Source organism: Oncorhynchus masou, chromosome 21, assembly GCF_036934945.1.
Source record: "Oncorhynchus masou masou isolate Uvic2021 chromosome 21, UVic_Omas_1.1, whole genome shotgun sequence".
In the NCBI taxonomy this organism is placed as follows: domain Eukaryota; kingdom Metazoa; phylum Chordata; class Actinopteri; order Salmoniformes; family Salmonidae; genus Oncorhynchus; species Oncorhynchus masou.
In genome coordinates, this window is record NC_088232.1 from 6,471,629 (window position 1) to 6,477,628 (window position 6,000).

A 6,000-nucleotide genomic window follows, 5' to 3' on the forward strand; every position below is an offset into this window, starting at 1 on the left:
GCTCTAATCACTAGGCTACCTATTACCACAAAAGTTACCTTGTCTGAGAGAGATTTACATGGTTATCAAATGTCATGCCAGGGTATGCCTACACGAAACATAGCCCTTAAAAAAATCCCCTATGGGAAAAATGGTGGAAAAACAGCTGTTTGACTGCTAGGTTTTATGGGTATTATGACACCTCCACTGGGGCTCTATAGCCTCAAGGCTTAAAAATCCTTCTTTAACCTGTCTACTCCCCGTCATCGACACTGATTCAAGTGGATTTAACAAGTGACATCAATAAGCTTTCACTTGGTCAGTCTCATGGAATGAGCAGGTGTTCCCAATGTTTTGTACACTGTGTGCATGGACCGTGTGCTTTTTCTGCTGGTGTATCCTAAGGTATCTTAGTATCCTAAGGTATCTCCGAGCTTTCTCCCATGTGGACCTTCAGCTGGTGCTGGCGGGAGAACCTCTTCTCTGGGGGCAGCTGTAGGAATTCGCCCATGTGGACCCTTTAATTACTCTTCAGGATGCCAGCCTCACATCAAACTGTATTTGTCACATGCGCCAAATACAAAAGGTGTAGACCTTACCATGAAATGCTTACTTACAAGCCCTTATTAACCAACAATGTAGTTAAGAAAAATAAGAGTTACTAAAAGATTTACTAAATAAACTGTTACATTACAGCCTTATTCTAAAAATGATAAAACATATATTTCCCCCCCTCAGTCTATACAATAACCCACAATGAGAAATTTACATAAGTATTCAAAACCCTTTACTCAGTACTTTGTTTAAGCACCTTTGGCAGCGATTCCAGCCTGGACTCTTCTTGGGTATGACGCCACAAGCTTGGCACACCTGTATTTGGGGAGTTTCCCCCATTCTTCTCTGCAGATCCTCTCAAGCTTTGTCAGGTTGGATGAGCAGCATCGCTGCACAGCTATTTTCAGGTCTCTCCAGAGATGTTTGATTGGGTTCAAGTCCGGGCTCTGGCTGGGCCACTCAAGGACATTTAGAGACTTGTCCCGAAGCAACTCCTGCATTGTCTTGGCTGTGCTTGGGGTTGTTCTGTTGGAAGGCGAACATTCAGAGTCTGAGGTCCTGAGCACTCTGGAGCAGGTTTTCATCAAGGGTCTCTCTCTGTACTTTTCTCTGTTCATCTTTGCCTCGATCCTGACTAGTCTCCCAGTCCCTGCAGCTGAAAAACATCCCCACAGCATGATGCTGCTACCAACCTGATTCACTGTAAAGATGGTGCCAGATTTCCTCCAGAGGTGACGCTTGGCATTCAGGCCAAAGAGTTCAATCTTGGTTTCATCAGGCCAGAGAGTCCACTAGGTGCCTGTTGGCAAACTCCAAGCGGGCTGTCATGTGCCTTTACAGAGGAGTGGCTTCCGTCTGGCCGCTCTACCGTAATGTCCTGATTAATGGAGTGCTGCAGAGATGGTTGTCCTTCTAGAAGTTTCTCCCATCTCCACAGAGGAACTCTAGAGCTCTGTTAGTGTGACCATCTGGTTCTTGGTCACCTCCCAGACCAAGGCCCTTCTCCCCCAAGTGCACAGTTTGGCTTGGCGGCCAGCTCTAGGAAGAGTCTTGGTGGTTCCAAACTTCTTCCATTTAAGAATGATGGAGAGCACTGTGTTCTTGGGACATTCAATGCTGCAAAAATGTTTTGGTACCCTTCCTCAGATCTGTGCCGACACAATTCTGTCTCGGTGCTCTATGGACAATTCCTTCGAACCTCATGGCTTGGTTTTTGCTCTGACATGCACTGTCAACTGTGGGACCTTTTATAGACAGGTGTGTGTCTTTCCAAATCATGTCCAATCAATTGAATTTACCACAGGTGGACTCCAATCAAGTTGTAGAAACATCCCAAGCATGATCGATGGAAACAGGATGCTCTTGAGCTCAATTTCGAGTCTCATAGCAAAGGGTCTGAATACTTATATAAATAAGGTATGTTTTTATTTTTATTAATTTGCAAAAAATTCTACAAAACCTGTTTTCACTTTGTCATTATGGGGTATTGTGTGTAGATTTGACATTATTTTTTTTATTTAACCCATTTTAGAATAATTATGTAATGTAACAAAATGTGGAAAAAGGAAAGGGGGTCTGAATACTTTCCTAAGGCACTGTATACATGACTGGGAATAGAGATATGCTGGTCGCAAATTTTTTTTTAAGGTAAGGGCGTGGATGAGAACCAGTCAGTATCTTGTGTGACCACCGTTTGCCTCATGCAGCGCAACATCTCCTTCGCATAGAGTTGATCAGGCTGTTGATTATGGCCTGTGGAATGTTGTCCCACTCCTCTTCAATGGCTGTGTGAAGTTGCTGGATATTGGGAGGAAATGAATACTTGTGCAAATAAGGTATATGTTTTTTTATTTGTAATAAATTAGCAAACATTTCTAAACACCTGTTTTCTCGTAGTCATTATGGGGAATTGGGTGTAGATTGATGAGAATATATATTTTTAATCAATTTTAGAATAAGGCTGTAATGTAACAAAATGTGGAAAAAGAGAAGGGGTCTGAATACTTTCCAAATGCACTGTATGTACGGTCACTGTGGAGACAAGGTCATCGATGCACTTATTGATGAAGCCGGTGACTGAGGTGGTATACTCCTCAATGCCATCGGATGAATCCCAGAACATTTTCCAGTCCTGTAGCCTAGCATCATCTGACCACTCCCGTATTGAGTGAGTCACTGGTACTTCCTGCTTTAGTTTTTCTTGTAAGCCGGAACCAGGAGGATAGAATTATGGTCACATTTTCTTAATGGAAGGCAAGAGAGAGCTTTGTACGTGTCTCTGTGTGTGGATATAAGGTGGTCTAGATTTTGTTTTCATCTGGTTGCACATGTGACATGCTGGTAGAAATGAGGTAAAATGGATTTCAGTTTGCCTGCATTCAAGTCCCCGGCCACTAGGAGCGCCTCCCCTGGATGAGCATTTTCTTGTTTCCTTATGGCCTTATTCAGCTAGTTGAGTGCGGTCTTAGTGCCAGCATCAGTTTGTGGTGGTAAATGGACAGCTATGAAAAATATAGATAAACTCTTGGTAAATAGTGTGGTTTACAGCTTATCATTAGGTACTTTACCTCTGGCGAGCTAAACCTCAAAACCTCTTTAATATTAATATAAGATTTCGCACACCAACTGTAACTGGGATCCTTAGTGGCGCAGTGGTCTAAGGCACTGCATCTCAGTGCAAGAGGCGTCATATGCAACTACATCTCAGACAGAGTTCAGTGTGTCAAATTGGAGGGTCTGTTGTCTGGACCTCTGGCAGTCTCTATGGGGGTGCCACAGGGTTCAATTCTCGGGCTGACTCTTTTCTCTGTATACATCAATAATGTTGCTCTTGTTGCTGGTGATTCTCTAATCCACCTCTATGCAGATGACACCATTCTGTATACTTCTGTCCCTTCTTTGGACACTGTGTTAACTAACCTCCAGACAAGTTTCAATGCCATACAACTCTCCTTCCGTGGCCTCCAACTGCTCTTAAATGCAAGTAAACTAAATGCATGCTCTTCAACCGATCGCTGCCCACACCTGTCCGCCCATCTAGCATCACTACTCTGGACTGTTCTGACTTAAAATGTCTGGTTAGACTGTAAACTCTCCTTCCAGACTCACATTTAGCATCTCCAATCCAAAATTAAATCTAGAATTGGCTTCCTATTTCACAACCAAGCATCCTTCACTCATGCTGCCAAACATACCCTTGTAAAACTGACTATACTACCGATCCTTGACTTTGGCGATGTCATTTACAAAAAGCCTCCAACACTCTACTCAGCAAATTGAATGCAGTCTATCACAGTGCCATCAGTTTTGTCACCAAAGCCCCATATACTACCCACCACTGCGACCTGTATGCTCTCCTTGGCTGGCCCTCGCTTCCTATTCGTTGCCAAACCCACTGACTCCAGGTCATCTACAAGTCTTTGCTAGGTAAAGCCCCGCCTTATCTCAGCTCACTGGTCACCATAGCAGCACCCACCCGTAGCACGCACTCCAGCAGGTATATTTCACTGGTCACCCCCAAAGCCAATTCCTCCTTTGGCCGCCTTTCCTTACAGTTCTCTGCTGCCAATGACTAGAACAAATTGCAAAAATCACTGAAGCTGGAGACTCTTAGCCCATCTGTAAATAGCCCACCCAACTACCTCATCCCCATATTGTTCTTTTTATTGCTCCTTTGCACCCCAGTATCTCTACTTGCACATTCATCTTCTGCACATTGATCAATCCAGTGTTTAATTGCTAAATTGTAATTATTTCGCAACTATGGTCTATTTATTGCCTTACCTCCCTAATCTTACCTCATTTGCACACACTGTATATAGACTTTTCTATTGTGTTATTGACTGTATGTTTGTTTATTCCATGTGTAACTCTGTGTTGTTGTTTGTGTCGCACTGCTTTGCTTTATCTTGGCCAAGTCGCAGTTGTAAATTAAAACTTGTTCTCAACTGGACTACCTGGTTAAATAAAGGTGAAAAAGAAAAAACTGTAGTCCCTGGTTCAAATCCAGGCTGCATCACATCCGGCTGTGATTGGGGGTCCCATAGGGCGTCGCACAATTGGCCCAGTGTCGTCCAGGTTTGGCCGGGGTAGGCCGTAATTGAAAATAAGAATTCGTTCTTAACTGTCTTGCCTAGTTAAATAAAGGTCAAATAAATTGACAAATAGACACAAACCATCATCCCTCATTTTACCTGTTCTGTTAACTGTTCTGTCTTGCCGATGGACGGAAAACCCAGTCAACTGCAAATGATCCATGTCGTCGTTCAGCCACGACTTGGTGAAACATAAGATATTACAGTTAATGTCCCATTGGTAGGATAGTCCTGAACAGAGCTCATCCTGTTTATTCTCCAATGATTGCACATTGGCCAATAGGATGGATGGTAGAGGTGGGTTACCCACTCGCCATAAAATTATTTAATGCGAATGACTGGGATTTGGGCCTGGTCCAGAAGCAGCAGTAAATCCTTCACATCCAGCTCATTAAATATTTTTTTCCTGTCCAGTTCGAGGTAAGTAATCGCTGTTCTGATATCAAGAAGCTCTTTTTGGTCAGAGACAGCGGCAGAAAGTTCTCAGCGAAGTGCATGTGACACTGGGTCCAGCTGAAGGATTTCTCCCCATGTGGACCCTTTGGTAGATCTCCACCTTCTGGGTGCAGCAGAAGCCTTTGTTACAGAACATGCCGAGGAACTGCATCTCTTTACAGTTTTTTTTTTGCCTGATGTTGCTCCCCCTCCCCGAGCCTGGGCTCTAGTCCTGTCGTTTGAGTTCAATACTTAATGAAAATGAGATGGCTGTGTGAATCGGAAGGCCCCATCAACACTGGGTCATGATCACTTAACATTTGTAATGGGGAGTGTGACTCTACATTTGTATTTGTCTCTAAGCTTTCCCTTTAATCTATGAAATCTCTGCCCTATAAGTCTCCTAAATTATTATCTGCAGTCCATGGGGCAGGAACGTCGCCCTCCAATTTCAGTCACTTCATCTACGACCAGGGTTTCTGTTAGCCGGTAAATGCCGCCTTTGAACGATTTTGTTCTTGTTGCCGGCCAAATTTCCCGGAAGAAAAAAAAGATCGATTGGAAAATAATCATTTTTATTCATTAATGGAAATACCAGTCGATGCGCTTCAATTTCAAAACAAAATATACTCAATGGGCTAATAAATCTTCAAGCTGCTGAGGTGTGTGTTTTTATATTTTTCCTCCCCCAAAAGATGCGAGGTCCTCATAACCGACTTCAGCTAAGTGTGCCCCGACTCGGCAAAATGTGTTTATATTGTGTTGATTATCCCCGATTTCAGTGTGCCCGCGGAGAGGGGATTCTTTCTCCAAAGCCAGCCCCAAAACAGAGTAAAGATGGCCTCAAATCGCGCCTTCTTGAGGACAAAGAGGCTGGTGTACACCTAGCTGCTTCAAGGAGTTGGACAGTTTTGACTTCCCAACAGCAGCAGCTCAC